The sequence below is a fragment of the Acartia tonsa genome, chromosome 3, assembly GCF_053477335.1.
Source record: "Acartia tonsa isolate MP-2025a chromosome 3, ASM5347733v1, whole genome shotgun sequence".
Taxonomy (NCBI): domain Eukaryota; kingdom Metazoa; phylum Arthropoda; class Copepoda; order Calanoida; family Acartiidae; genus Acartia; species Acartia tonsa.
In genome coordinates, this window is record NC_137262.1 from 60,259,439 (window position 1) to 60,276,599 (window position 17,161).

Below are 17,161 nucleotides of genomic sequence, written 5' to 3' on the forward strand. Positions count from 1 at the left end.
AAGTCCTTTCTACTTATCTCAGTTAGTATTAGTGCTAGAGGGCTAAATATTTTTGTGCATTTCCCCAGTTTAATAATGAATTTCCGACTATAAGTCTGTCAAAGTCATATTTCGCTTCCTTACCCTTTATTTACCAACCTTTTACCAACGACCAGAAATACAATTGTAGAGCTATTTGTAAATAAGAGTGAAAAAAATATTGAATCAGAACTATGGCTTCATGGTGCTTCCAGGAAAGGCCTTGAGTAGTAGAATCAGTAACTTTTGTCCGTTTCAAAATATCTCATTCCTAGCCTTAGAAATTACTAAAAATCCACCAGTTTTAAAGGTTTATTGAGAATTGTCAAATTTGTAGGGGTTTTATGAGGTTTTCTCAGGTTAGGAGCGAGATTTTTTAAAACGGTCAATAGTTCCTGATTCTACTCCTCACTGCCTTTCCTGGGAGCACCATGAAGCCATAGTTCTGATTCAATAAATTTTTGACACCCATTTACAAATAGCTATACAATTGAATGCCTGGTCGTCAGCGGTTTTAAGACTAAGGATAAATTTTAAATCATCCAAATGTGTATTATTTCTCATAAAAATCATTTGCAGATCCCCGCTTTGGGCTCAGAAAAAAAATGTCCAAAATCGACCCACCCTAATGGGCGTACCCCTAGTAGTAAATGCAAAATAGAAGTAAGATTTTAAATTTGATTTTCTTTTATTCTACGAGTGTCAATTTCTATTCAAATTATGAAGTGCAGAAAAATTATGATCTTTTGATAAAATATGGACATGTCCTTTAAATTGGCTTTTTGTACTTTATGATCAAAGTTCAGCAGTATTTAAAAAAAATAATTTGATTAAGATTGGTTTATGGTTAACTTAACATATGTTTTCTTTTAAAATAAATAGCATGTTTTCAAACGCTATTATGTAGTCAAAGTGTCATTAATAATTTGATTAAATGTAAACCTTAACACAACAAGTCAGATAGGACACATTGAACTGTAAATTATACTGGTACCCAAGGTTTTATAATCACGTTGTAACATAAAGTGGCTTTACTTAAGTTTTGGTACTTTATTTCATCCTGATTGTATGGTTTAAGCTACTAGTGTTCATACTTTTCTACCAATATTTGTAAACTAAAGATTTTTAATTTTGGTTATTAATACAGGGGATCTAAATCAATTTCTCGTTCATTGACTTCTTTTTTAAGACCCCTAAACATCATAAAAAAAAACAGGAAAATTATTTTTACATCTATGAATATTAAACCATTCTTAGAAAAAATAACTCTAAGTATGAAACTATTTTTGTTTTTGAATGCATAATTTTCCTTTTTCTAGAGACAACTGTTGAATAATTTACAAGTACAGAATATACACGGATACGGAACAATAATTAAGAAACTTAAAGATTTTTTAAGTGAGCTATCATTTTTTAAAAATTTGTTGTGCATTATTAGGGGTCAAGTGTCACTTCTTATGTGAAAACATTTTGGGGGATTCTTGAACGATATCAATTATGAGGTGCTTCCACAAAGGTGAGCGAATAAACCTCACCCCCCCCCCTCCATATTAAAAATAATGGGGCTGGGTCGTTTATCGTTTGTTTATTTCTTTAGGTTAGTTTATGTTAGGTATTATTGGGTACTTGGAATTCCGAAGGTGTAGGCCCCACCCACAGGGTTAGGCATCGGCATCGTATTTTTAATATATTTCAAAAATATGGGATGAGAGAATCAGTGCTCAACCGGCACTTTTTGTGAAAGCTCAGATGTATGTTGAAAATAACGTGTAGGCAGGGATCCAAAGGGGATAAGACAATGGCCAATAAATTGATGTACATCCCTAATGATTATACAAAAAAAATACCCTTTTGTACATTCAAATTAGTGGTTGAACACTCTACTTAATAAATCAGCCAATCATAATTCACTAAAGTATTCAAAGTTGTTAAGCCAACGAATGAGAAAATGTTCCATATGAAACTTTGGGGACTAGTGTAATAAGCAGCCCATTGTCCCCTTTCTCTCTGCGTGTATGTGTATTTATTTATCTAATGAAATGTTTTACTGTATCTCTATTCCTAAATGAAGAAACTAAAAAAACATTAAGGAGTGTTTTAATGTAAATGTTTACAAATTATCCTGGAATATTATAAGAGTGGTAAAAAATACAAATTATGTTTCATTAACAGAAATACAGGAAATTTAGAAGAAAAATCAAGAAATGTTTTGAGTTACTCAATCGAATTCATAAACAAAACTGTAGAGTATTTATAAACACTATTTTAAAATATACAAAATTAATAGACTGAAAAGTAATTTAGGAACGTTGGAAACGATCATTCAATTTTAAACCTTCTAAGACTGTAGAAATATGATATAATCTAATATATATAATATAGATATCTTTTTTAAGTTGATTTTTACATTTAGATTTGGTTGATTTTCACTTCCTAAGATGTTGACATTCTTGTTTGTTTTTTAAATTTAGCTAAATTTTCCTTTAATGTTAAGACTGTAGCTGTTTCCCACTCGTACTATTTGTATCCTGAAAATAAACAAATAATTAGTTTGAGAATAGTATATAGTAATGCTTGAGACAACAAGGTAAATACAGTGTGTTTTTTTTATGAGAACTTTTTTGAAATCAATTTTACCCCACTTATAGTTATTAAAATTTAATGATTAATGGCTCATTTTCTTTGTTTTTTTAAGGCAATTAATAGAACAACAAAAAATATTTCAGTTTTTATTTAAAAAGTACAGTAAAATCTAAATTTCACAACTTAGGTGTCAACATATAAAAATGGTTTTAGCGCATTTTTCTTAAAAAAATGGATTTTCTGTAGTCGACTTTGGGGGGCCAGTACTCCCTCCCTGGTTGAGATATGACCTTCAAACTTTGATATGTTCTAGTACATGTCCCTAATAGTATCTGTATACATTTTTAGCTCTATATCTCAACTTTGAAGTGTTTAGCAGTCATTCTTGCAAAAGGTTGATTATTTGAGCATAAGAAAAATGCGCTAAAACCATTTTTAGATGTTGACACCTAAGTTTTGAATTTTAGATTTTACTGTAATTTTTAAATAAAAACTTAAATATTTTTTTGTTGTTCTAATAATTGCTCTAAAAAAACGAAGAAAATAAGCCATTAATCATTAAATTCTGATAACTATAAGTGGGGTAAAATTGCTTTCAAAAAAGTTCTCATAAAAAAAAACACACTGTATATTTAGACGAAAAGAGAATAGTTAAGAATTATGCAGTAATACATCAAATTCTGGGCAATAAAAGTTTATTTAAATGTCAAGATATGATTAAAAATAACGTTTTAGTTTCAGATAATAGTGTATAATATGTAGAATTTTGCTAATAGATATAAATTTGAGCCTATAGACATACAAACACATTCAAGTGATAGAGTTGCTTTTTTATTAAAACTTCCTAAAAAAAATAGAATAAGGGTTAGTAAATTTCCATAAAACTATTATATCTAAATTAGATTTATAAAGATTTAAAATGATTCAATCAAAAATATGTAAAACTTTAGACTATTTTGCTTTAGTCTGAACTTTATATATACCATGGTACGACCCAGGGATCTAACGGGAAAAGACAATGTCTGATAAATTGATGTACATCACCGAAAATGTGCACAAAATTACCCCTTCTTTAGAGTAAAACCATTTATTGAATCGTTTGAATACTCGTCTTTATAAGCCAACCAATCAAAATTCAAAAAAGTCCCAAAAGTTGTTAAGCTAACGAATAAGAAAATATTAGTGTAAAACTTTGGGGACTAGTATAATAAACAGCCTATTGTCCCCATTCTCTCTCTGGGGGTACGACCTCTATCCATAATTTTAAAATAAATTTCATCTTTCTACGCTTCTGCTGCTGCATACATTTTCAAACTTTTTCCATTACTGTACGATATTCTTTTTTTATGACATACACATACATACACACACACACACACACACTCACACACCACACACACGCACATACATATACACACACACAATCAAAACTTACAGACTGTCTAACCCCTTTTAAGAAGCGAAGCTAATCTTCAAGCAGAAGCAAGCGGAAGTAAGGTGTAGAAAAAACCATTATTAGTAATAATTTTCCTTCCAATTTTCATCCGCTACAGGTTTTACAACCCCCCCCCCCCTGTGCGTGCACGCCAATGTCTCCTCCAAGTAAACTATGTTTCTCTGTCTGAAAGATTAAGTACACTTAGTAGATCATGAATGTACGAAAGTTTAAAAGCAAATTACTTCTACAAATTTTAAGAATTTCTGTCTTCTAATCATTTTATTATAAAAACTTTTTGTGATTAACCTATAAGTAAAAATATGAACGTATTCTTATTTGTTTATTTATCTTTTCTTTTTTTAAATCATATTTTATGTGTTTGTATCTACTAAATTTTCATACTTTTACTATATTCTAGTTTTTGAGATACTATGCCACATATAGATAAATTTTTATGATTATCATTTTGTACTTTGCTGCGAACCCATGTATAATGTAATCCTTGTTTTCTTTCTGTGTTTTAATACTTTAGTTTTAAAGATGCAAAGATTACATTTCCACAGTAGCAAACTTTTAATAGTTAAATGCAGAACTCCAGAGAGAGAGAGGGGACAATGGGCTGTTTATTCCCCAAAGTTTTACAGCAACATTTTCTTATTCGTTACCTGAACAACTTTGGGGACTTTAGTGAATTTTGATTAGTCAGATAATTAAGTTGAATGTTCAAACGTTTCAGCCACCAATTTTACTCTACAAAAGGGGTAATTTTGTGTATAATCATTGGGGATGTACATCAAAATTTATAGGTTATTGTCTTATCCCCTTAGATCCCTGACGAAATTCCCTGTTCGCTCCCTGGGACATAGATATGTATTTAATAAAAACAATACTAATTATATCACAATTTAGCACAGCAAAAAAACGAACAAGATTGGTATTCAATCAATCAATCAATCGATCTAAATACAATACATCTAAATTATTTTAAACATTTTCTAATTTATCATATAAGAAGGGGGGTTTAATGCAACACGCACTAACCCCCCCCCCCCTTATATTTTATAATTATCATTATTTAACTTATTTTTTGATTGGGAGAAAAATGTAAAAATTAAGCGCCTTGAAAGTATGTCAATTGTTTTCCAGATTGTTTTTATCTTGTATCTTTCTAAAAGTAACCTTATGGAATAACATAGTCTGGATTTTAAAAAATATGCTACTCTCAAAATTAAATATATACTTCTTACTGACGTTGGTTAGAAATCTTATTAATCAACCTTTCCAAACAATCAAATATCGATTTTACCAGGGGTGGACTAAAAATAACACTGGTGCCAAAAGTTTATAATCAAGATATTTTGGCTCAAAACTTTGGGTACTATTAATGCAATTTAATTGGTTGGTGTCAAACTAGTAGTGGCCAAGTTTGGCAACTACTATTGGCAGAAGGGATTATTTTGTTTAGCAACCCTGGGAACATAGAACAGGAGTGAAAATTAAACACCTTAAAATCAGATCAATGTATGTAAGAATAAATCCAGGTATGAATGTAATTGATTTAATAGCTGCCCAAATTCAAACTTTACATGTTTATACATTCAAAACATTTTAACATTAATAGTTTTCTCACGAAATCTAAGCAAGAAGCTTCACTATAAAGGAGCACACCATAAACAACTTCATCACCACCGGACTGAACAAGAGGAAGCCTGTTGAACGTACAGTATCCGTAGCTATTGACCTATCAAAAGCCTTTGATACGGTCGACCACCACCTTCTCCTCCAGGATATAAGATCCCTGCAGCTCAATAGTTACGTGAAACGCTTCCTGTGTGCATACCTTAGAGGTAGACAAACATTTGTTGAATTTAGAGGTTCCAGATCCAATTACAGAGTTGTCAAACAAGGTGTTCCCCAAGGAGGCGTACTTTCACCTGTCTTATTCAACCTGTACATGTCATCCATGCCCAGCCCTCCAGCCAACATCCTTCTGGTAACCTACGCAGATGATTCCAACGTCCTAGGACGCGGACCACTCATTGACCCAGTAGTTCAAGACCTGAATGTATATCTTTCTGTCCTTGATAATTGGTTCAAAAGTCGCAACCTTTTTATATCACCAGCAAAATCATCTGCTACAGTTTTTACAACATTTTCCAACGAATGTAGCACAACTCTGGATGTTAAAATCAACGGCGAAACCGTACCATCTGTCAAACACCCCAAATTTCTTGGGGTAACCTATGACAACATGTTCTGTTTTAACCATCACACCAAAGACCTCAGAACCAGACTCAACGCCAAAAATAACATCCTGAAGGCCCTGTCCGGCACAACTTGGGGTAAAGAAAAAGAGGTGATGGTCAACACATACAAGTCCATTGGACAATCCCTCTTAAATTACTGCTGCCCAATATTTACCCCCACCCTCAGCGACACAAACTGGGACAAGCTTCAAGCAGCCCAAAACACAGCTCTTAGGACTGCCACCGGCTGCCACGAGATTACAGACATTGACCATTTACATGCAGAAACTAAAGTTATGCCTGTAAAGGATCATTGCCAGATGTTGAGTAAACAATTTCTTCTGTCCACTCAGCGTCCAAACCATCCAAACAGAAGTGAACTTGACCCAGCCCGACCTAGAAATTTCCGCAAGATGCGCAACACACTTGTATCCGAGTTTGGCAAAGAGATAAATTCAATTTCCCAACCTGATTTATCTGAAAAGGCCTACAAGTCCAAGCTCAAGCAAATACACACTAAATCCGTCAAAGATTCCATCGCCAAAATGGCAAACAACAAAGTTCTAAATGAAAAGCCACCAGCCATCAGCAAAGAAGAACTAACTTTGCCAAGAACAACCAGATCCACACTGGCTCAGCTACGTTCAGGATATAGTGTATATCTGAACACATTTCTAGCCAGAATAAACAAGGATCCCAACAAGATCGTGTCAGACACTTGTCCAAACTGTCCAGATTTACATACCACTGAACATCTGTTTAATTGTGCACAGAACCCTACGTCATTGAATGTGAAAAACCTATGGAGTAAACCTGTCGAGACAGCCAGATTCCTTGGCCTGTCCGCCAGAAATGGTGAAGACCCGGGATGAGCAGGACAAGGGCTAAAAGAAGAAGAATAAAGGAGAACCATTCCGGTCCAAAGGTTAGCTACAGTTGAGAGAAAGGTTCTGTCTGTCTTTCTGTCTGGATGTCTGTCTGTCAGTCCGTCTTTCTGTCTGAAGCTTAAGATCAGTAACCACTAAACCGATTGGACTCTACTTTTCATGGAATATACCTACTGGTCCTGGAATAGTTTTAAGCTATTTTCTTGATTTTTAGATCTAAAATACAAAAAAAATTGGTTTGTCAAAATCAAACTTCTCCTCAATCAAGTGCCCCTAGTATCAATAAATAATAATAGATTTTTTAACTTTTTTAAAAATGTTGTTTAGTTAGCAATAAGGTAAGAACAACAATTTAAAGTTTTGCGATAGAACTGCTGCACATTTTACCCTGAAGAGGTTCTCTAAAGTTTTGAATAACATAGATAGATATATTTAATAGGTACATATACATATATGTAGTTATACACATTGAAAGATTCTTTAGAGTTCTGTGTAAGCCATCAGGGAGAGAGGGGACATTGGGCTGTTTATTACACTAGTACCCAAAGTTTTATTATAACGTTTTCTTATTCGTTAGCTTAAAGCTTTGGGGACTTTTATTGAATAATGCTTTGATGGTTAATTAAATTGAGTGTCTAAACGTTTCGACCACTTATCACAGCAGAATTGGTAATTTTATATAACATTATTGGGGATTAACATTAATTTATTGGCCATTGTCTTATCCCTTTAGATCCCTGGTGTAAGCCATTGAACTTTTAGAACCTATTATGAGGATGTGAAATAAATGTAGTAAAATCTTAGTTTTTTTAGCAACTTAATAAAAATAAAGAAGCATTGAAAAGTGTCGTGTGTAAGGTCGTATAAATCCATCTCCTTGCTAGGGGTTTCCTCTCCCACTTCAAATTAAAGTAAAGAGGCACAAAAAAAATCATAGATGGACAAACTGAATTAAAAAGTAGTATAAACATGTAGAAAAGGTTCGTGCAATCAAAGAGTTTGTTGTCTAAATTACCGTATAATCATGCACAACTAAAAGCAAGTTTTAGTTCAGAGATAATTCAAAATATGACTTGGTAGTTACTAATGTGTGAACAGACCTTAGTTACAGAATAGCTGCACGATTAAAATGAGAGAAACTCAGAGAGAGAGAGAGAGGGGGCAATGGGATGTTTATTACACAAGTCCCCAAAGTCATATGTTAAAGTTTTCTTATTCGTTGACTTAACAACTTTGTGGACCTTAGTGAATTCTGATAGGTTGATTGATTAAGTTGAGTGTTCAAACGTTTCAACCACTAATTTTAATCTCCAGAAGAGGTATTTTTTGGCATCGCCATTGGGGATGTACAATGTACATTAATTTATCAGTCATTGTCTTATCCCTTTAGATCCCCGGAGAAGCTACATAAATCAAAACCAATAATGTATGATATTCTTCAACTTTCAAAAAGTTTGTGTTACATTCAAGAGAAAAGTTGGTTATTCATATGAATCTTTTATAAAAAGAACTTATTCTTAACTAGATGCTTCACCCCTAGCCTTCCAAGATCTTTAGTTTCTTACAACAAAAAAACCTTACTTGTTTATTTATAAGAACTGCCGTTCCTTTATCGAGTAGCTTCACTACAAACAAGTATGATAACATTCATAAGTACCGCAACACAAAATAATAATGGATGGACAAACGGACAAAGTTAGTTATAGAGCATGGAAGACCAAGCATTTGATTTGAGGGTGGTAAAATAAGGGGTGGTTTCAAAGGATTAAAAATTAATATATTTTACAAATTTTGAGGGGGGATAAATTGAGGAGATTCAAAGTTTGAGGTGTCTATGCAATAGAATATATGGGATCAAAAGAGAGAGAAAGAAGTATAGTAGAAAATATCGAAACCTAAGCACTTAGCATGACCTACAGTCCGACGGACCATTTAAATTGTACGATGAATGCTCTTTGAAAAAGTAGACCTTCACAAAAAAAAACAATATATATTCATTGAAAATTACGTTTCCCACATAACGTTATGGACTGGCGGACAGACAATGTCATAGATAGCTTCCTTACTAAGAATACAAATTCCTACAAGTTGTCAAAAGTCTGGTTTAAAATTTCTAAAAGTTAAAAGTTTAGCCGAGGTGTAGCGTATACTAATTAGCTTATTAGACACCAAGTAATAGGTTTACTACTCATAGACCATCAATAGATACAATAGTCTGTCCAACATTAGAGTAAAACACTAGAGGGGGAAAGGGTTAGATAACTGTATTTCCCTATCCCGATGACCTTGTGCCGACTCGCAATTGGGTCTTTGAAAATCAGCCAATATTAACACAGCCAAGTAGCAGAAAACAATTTGCTGGCAGACGAAAAAGGTTATAGGAAAAGGTTATTTGTATATACATCTATACAATAGATCTGTTCGTCCAACTTTAAATATAATTTCTAGCAGACGATAATTTTTAATTGTTTAGTAACATATGATTCATCACATCATATACGAACAACGAAATATTTGGACGATAAAATTTCCCCAACTAAAGCTTTATCTTAAGAAATTCCCAGGGATCTAAAGGGATAAAACAATGACCGATAAATTGATGTACATCTTTAATGTTGATATACAAAATTACCCCTTCATTTAGTGTATGGTTGAAACGTTTGGAGACTCGCCTTAATGAAACAATGAATCAAAGATATTGATCCAACGAATAAGAAAACGTTATTAAAAACTTTGTAACTAAAAATTTTGTCATATTGTTCCAACATTATTTTCCTATTGGTCCTATAAATTGATTGGGTATCTATACTTTATATATTCATTCACCAAGTCTTGTTAATCTAATTAATGACTATGAAAATTTAGTCCAATCATTAACAAGTTTTATCAGTTTTATAATAAAATTATGGTGATTTCCCACAAAGTGCCTAGTAGGGCACACCCCCACCCCCATTTTTATATTGGGTACAGATGCACCTCTGGTATAGACCTTAGAAGGTTAGGTCCCATCCAAAGTGGAAAAAATAACTGCCCCCACCCCTCTGTTATATCATCTATTTCAAAAAGGGTGACAGAGGGTGGGTTATGGGCTCGCTAGCACTTTAAGGTAAAGTACTGAAATTATCAAAATTTTGCTAATTAGTTTACATAACCGTTTTGACAAAGCAGTACAAAACTTGAAAAATTTAAAATTTAAAATCAGTAAACAATAACAATAAAAATAAAATAAGAATGCAACGGAGATACAGAAAGTGTCATGTGTGACGTCAAAAAAAATACGTCTAAATCCATCTCTTTTTGGGTTTTCCTTTAATCTTCTCTTATCATCATTCCTTTTAAGACGCATTTTTATTACGTCGCACCTGACACTTACATTATCTCCATATGCAACTAGTATTTATAAATAGAGCCCAAGAAGATTTGGAAATAAATTCATTGCCAAATACAAAAAACACAATGTACAAAAATAGAAAAAAAAAACATATCTTCTGCTAGTTTTTATTAAATTCAACTATAGATTTAAGAACATAAAGTGGCTTCGCTACCTAAATCTATAAAAAAAAAAAAACATTTACCTATCCGTCGGAAACTGGCTGTTTCTAATAACTCCTTCTTTTGTAGCCAATGGTACCTCCTGAAAACAAAGAATATTTAAAAACTAATAAACAAATATTTTGAATTGTTCGAATTCGTTACTTTTATGTCGATCTTAAAGCTTAATGAAAGCATGATGATAGGGAAAATAAAAGGTGCTTTCCTCCAAAGTTCCGAGCGACCACAAAACCCTTATCCTTATTTTTAAAATAAATTAAAAATAAGGAGGGATATTTTTTAATAATCTCTAACCATGTCGTGGGGCCCTAAACTTGCGGGACCAACCTGTAACTAATATAAACTAACATAACCTTACCTAAAATGAAACACATAACCCACATCCCTAAGTTTCATTCTATTGCAAAATAAAGGATGAATTTCTGTGCTCATAAAGGCACTTTGAGTGAAACCACCAAATGCCCTAAACGACACACAAACAAACATCCAACTATTCAAGTTTATCCAGGAAGAGATTAAATCATTTGCATATTTGTTTATCCACATTAAAAGTTTTAAAATTGTGACCGCAATTAATAGCTGTTTATCGCATCGTATTATAAACAGCTTTCCGCGGATATAAAAATGTACAATTATAAGATTAAGACCATTTTTTTATCCTCGAGATGCCGAAGGCACGGGCAAAAAAAACTGGTTTTAATCTTATGATTGTAATTTTTATATTCGTAGAAAATTGCGTATGCTATACATAATTTTTCAGTATGGCTAATAACCTTATCTATTCCACCGGATAATAATCGGTTTCAAAGCGATACTGGAAAATAATTTCACCTCGTCACTGTAAAAATACATAGGAGTCAGGGATATTAAGGGATAAGACAATGTTTGGTAAATTTGGAAACCAACTTATCAAAATGTAAGTACCCAAAGTTTTTAAGCCAACGAAATAATAATAATAACATGTACTTCCTACAAGCCGCGACCTCCTCTGGCCTGACGACATGATTTTTTAGAGATCATGATTATAAAAAAGGCTTGGGTACCAGAATAATTTACATCCCAATGTCCCCCTCCCTCCCTGCATAGGAGTAGTTGTTAAAGTTTAAGTTTTAAAGTACATTTAACTTTACAAATCTAATTGCACTAAACATGCATAATGGATGTATACAAATTATGGACAAATTGTTTGTAAAAAGTTAGATTATATAGTGAACTTTAGAAGAAAAATAGCTACTGCTAAAAATTCATAAATAAACTTATTTTCTGGAATCTAAACTGAACATAGGTTTATATTAATATTTACATATCCTACCTATTATATAAAGTAGTAGGTAAGATTTTTTTGTTCGAAGCTTTAGATTTCAAAAACTACTGAACTGATTGAATTCTCCTTTTTAGGGAAGCTTTACATAGGTCCTGGGATGTTTATAGGCTATTAAATTGAGATTCAAGTCATGGTATGTTTTAGGCTATTTTTCTATCTCTCCCCTATCTTTTAATACAGAACACCTTGATGCTAAGGGCAGAGCATCTAGTAGATAAATATTTCATTTTTAGATGGTTTAAACTATTCTGCTTGATGGTTCTGCCTTCTTCTTACACTAAAATGTACTTAGTTGCTAGGGGCACAGCAGCTAGTGTTCAAATAAAAGTATAAATATAACTTTTATTATGGAGTTTATAAACAGTATGGGGACAAAAACGGACCAAACCCTACTATATAAAGAAGTAATTTTTTAGTCTTTAAATAAAGTAAATTAGATAGATGCTTAGCTACTTAAATTACACCTAAAACTAGAAGGCGCAATTTCTCTTGTAATTTAAACACAGATCAACTTTTCCTCTAACAAATACTAATTAGAAAAGACAATAAATAGGTCTATCAGATATAGATAGACAAATTTGAATTGTACAAAAATAAAAAAAATCTCAAATACATGAAAACTTAAATTAAGAACATTTGAAATTTTTTTACTTTTTCCGGCCCTCTTCCCTCGCCAACAATTTTATCCTAACCAATGACAGAACAACCCTAGAAAAATTGGTAGAATCAAAGCCCTTTTTTCTTAGATTTCCTTTAAAAATATTGTTTTAATTTATCTAAAAACTAAGCTAGTAACTTTATTGTTTAACATAGAGAGCTTTAAAAAGCTTTAGGTCAACACTTAAATAATTTTAGAATTTGGCAGGTCTAAATTTAAACTATTAGACATTATCTAATTTAGCTTTTGTTGGAGAGTAAGGTTATTCCTTAACAAGAATAATTATTTTATTTCAAGAAATGAAAAGTAAAAAGAAATTTTGAAAGTAGCATTATGATTTTTATGTAGTAATTTTTTTTAACGGGTTTGACCTCCCTATTCTAACACAGATAAAAATCTTTTTGAGAATTCTATAAAGTATTCCTGTAAAGAATAACAGTCGCTACTCACGGATGGACAGACAAACATACCCCCTAGTACAGCTAATCAACAAAAAATATGTGATTTTTCAAATCTTGTACTTTCTTTCAAACCTTTTTTTGTACCAAAAAAAGTTTGTATGCGATAAGCGATAGTTATACCGATCAATTTAATTCAAAATTGAACATTTATTCACTTTCCTATTGTAATGTTGTCATAATGGTTTAATGGCTCATTGACAAAGTATAAAAAATATTTTGATTGTCAACCTATCAATTATTTGGACGGGAAATTAGTAATTTTAAAAGTTTACCAACTATTGTAGTATTTCTATATTTAGCCGTGTCATCAGGGAGTAAGTGATATTTTAGTATTTTATTTGGTTCAAATATAATAAACACGTTTTCTTATTCTTTGGATTGTACATAAACAGCAGTGTATAAAATTCTTAAAAAATAATTATAAATTTACAAAACAAGTAGATTTTTTCTCATAATTGGAGGTGTACATAAATTTATTGTCCATTGTCCTTTCTTTAAGATCCCTGCATTTAATGCAAATCAATATTTGTTAGTGTTCATACAAAAAGAAAGAGTTTAGGGGGGTTAGGGTTTTTAATCCTAAACTAAACTTGACCAAAGACTTCAATATTTTAAATACTGCTGATGTGTTAATATTAGTATGGGAAGGGTAAACTTAATTTATGCGTGGGCCAAACTTCCTGACAAAGATCTTGCAATCAAAGAAATATCCTGGGTGCTTGGACTTTAGCCCACCCCTCTCGTAAATGTAAAAATTTATAAAAAATGATAAATATATAGTATAGTAACTTTAATGTTTTAGATTCTATTTTATTAAAACTGTATTAAAATTTACTGTTTTACTTTCTGATAATTTTGTCTTGTTGAAATCAATAAAAATTTAGAAAAATCAAATTGCTTTTTGGAAATTTATTTTGAGATATATTTAGAAAACATATTTATGCAGATTAGAATATTTAAACTGCAGGTTGATGTAAATTTTATTTACAATTTTACAAACAACATTTGCAAAAAAAACAAGTAACAAAATAATCACAGTTGACAAGCATTAAGAAAATCAAAAGATTTGAAATATTAAGGGATTGTTAGGAATTATTACTAAAGACAGCATTTCTTTAAAATAAATTAAGGGGAGAGAATAATTTCTAGTCAAACATCCTTATTGGTTTCTTAAGACAATGAATGATATCCTTTTATATAAAGTAATACGCTTTTTTTCACTGTAACGAAGGATCTCACTAACGGCTAAACCGATTTAGTTCTCCTTTTCAAGGAATCATAAAATATGTCCCAGGATGGTTTTAGGCTATTTTATTTCCGGATTTATGTCTTGGGATGGTTTTAAGCAATTTTTTGCCATTTCCTAGCTCTTGAGATATAGAGCCCTTAGATGCTAGGGGCGCAGCAGCTAGTATTTATATACATTACCAATGGTGATATACAAAATTACCACTTCTGTGGATTGGAATTATTGTTGGAAAAGTTAAAGTTTGGAACAGACTTATCAAAATACAATAAAATAATTCAAGAAATAAGTATCGACGATTAGACAAAAGTTGTTTATAAAACTTTGGGTTCCAGTATAATTAAAGTACAATATCCAATCCCTGCCTTGTCCTACCCCTATATCCCTGCTATTTGCCCGTTGCATTTTGTTATTCTCAAATGCAAACGAGAATGATAATTATCAAAACAACTCTAAATTTGTGATAAAAAATATGAAAATAGGATACTTTGAAGTCAAGTGCATATTTACATGTTAGACAAATATTAGAAAAAAATCAGACCTTTCAGGATTTTAATCCTTAAAACTTCGAGAGGTCACGCGACTTAGAGTACGGTCAAAGGACGAACAAAAGTGAAACATTACATGGAGGGAGAGGACATTGGAATGTTTATTACACTGGTCCCCAAAGTTTTATAATCACTTTTTCTTATTCGCTGACTTAATAACTATGTGAACTGTTAATGTATATGATTGGTTGGTTGTTCATTAAGTTGCATGTCCAAACATTTCAATCACTAATTGTAATATACATAAGAGGTTATTGTGTGTATTATCATTTAGGATATAGATAAACTTGTCGGCTATTGTCTTATCCCTTTAGATCACTGAAAATATTACCCGATTATCTTTCAAATCATTTAAACTAGGCTTTAAATTAGTTTTGAATTTGGATTACTATTACTTCAATACAAATTTCGTGCCACAATAATTTAAATTTAAAAACCTAAACAAAACAGTAAAGTATCATACAGAAAAGAAGAGACATTTTTTAGCAAATATAGTCTTAAACGGAATTTTATCAAAATTGAAGTAAAATATTTAACTACTTTTGTTAATAAATTACAGTATATGACAATCATATTTGGGTAAGGTTCATTTTAATTTGGACACTGTCAAGATAAATGAATGTTAAATTTTAAGGACGGAAAAACAGACATAACTAAATAGTAAAGAAGCTGCGCTACATAAGAAAATCATTCATACCTTAAATTTAGATGTACCAAAGCAGGCATTACAAAACCACTGGACCTCCTGGATGGGAACATGATCTGAACAGGATAGGAGCACCTCTCCGCCCCTAGCCTGTACCCGGGATATCTCGAGAATTCCATGCAAATCTAAAATAAATATTTTTATAAACTATGTTAATTTATCAATATTAACTAACGGATACGCCCCCTAGAGGCCTTTAGGAACACTTGAGGAGGGGGAAATTTGATTAGATAACCAAATTTATACTGGATTTAAAAAGAATAGGCAAATTAATTTTTTCTATGGGCGATTTCTCTTGAGAGGGTGGTGGTACACTCCCCTAAAATAGTTATAAATCTTCCCAGGACCTATAAGAAGCTAAACTGTAAAGGAGAACCTGATCGGTTTAGCGGTTAGCGAGATCCTCCGATACAAACAGACACACACACAAACATCCTGTTACTTTATTATAAGGATTATTAGTGTGTGTCCATTTAAATATCTCAAACGGCTTGACCAATAGTTCAGTAGCTTCTAAGGAGTAAGTACGAAACCAATTGTGTTATAAATCTTATTTTTTGGCAGTTAACTTATCCTTAACTAGCGGCTGCACCCCTAGCATCTAGGGGCTCTACAATGTAAAAGAGAAAACCACAAAACTAAAGCTAATAAGAACCTTTTATGTTATTGTTCTAGCAATTTTAAAACTTAACTTAAGCATAGAAGCAGCAATTTCAATATGTGTATTTACTTTTTGCAATATAAAACTTCAAATGTTAAACAGAACATTTTTAATAATCTTTTCTTTTGATATTATATAATAGTCCATAAACAAACTTAAGTTGATGGTTTTAATTGATGAATATTGTAGCAAGTTTAAGTTGTTAATTCTGGTTAAAAGAGAATAATTATATATTCCTCTCTCTGTAAACAAACTAAACTCAGATTTTGGATAAGCATTCTACAAAACATCTTTAACAGTCAACATATAACCAACCCTTTGATCGCATGGCCTTTGTCTAAGAAGTCCTAACTGTGTATGCATGGTAATGAGTTGCGCCTGTTTATGGGCCAAGGTATCCCCTCCTACTCTAACTATCTATGTCGCGCTCCTGACATAGCAGTAGTAGGAATTATTTTTAATGTTGAGACGCGTTGTTGTAACAAGATTTGAACCTATCACCTCCCTATCGACGAGCGGATGCGCTACGTGTTGAGCCACAGACGCGGGTTAAGTTAGACTGTAAATTACACTGGTACCCAAAGTTTTATAATGTTATCTTATCTTTGGCTAAAAAAAATTTGAATACTTTGTCTGGTTCCCAAATTTTCGACCAATGATTTTGCTTTGCTGAAGGGGTAATTTTGCTCATCATCAATGAAGAAGTATAATGATTTATCGTCCTTTGTCTTATCCCTTAAGATCGCTGATTTTCTCATTTCTATCTTATTCTATTAAATATTTTACGAACAATTTGTGTTTTAGAATATCTATCTGTGTAAGGAAACCAAACT

General features: G+C 32.1%; 1 long non-coding RNA gene across 1 annotated transcript; it reads right to left on the minus strand.

Annotated features, from left to right (window-relative positions):
- Positions 1–2,499: 2,499 nt before the first annotated feature.
- LOC145315332 (uncharacterized) lies at positions 2,500–15,788 on the minus strand. Its single transcript, XR_013878044.1, has 3 exons — positions 15,659–15,788; positions 10,748–10,806; positions 2,500–2,546 (listed from the first exon to the last, which is right to left on the minus strand). It is a non-coding gene; the product is annotated as an uncharacterized LOC145315332 (long non-coding RNA).
- Positions 15,789–17,161: the final 1,373 nt, after the last annotated feature.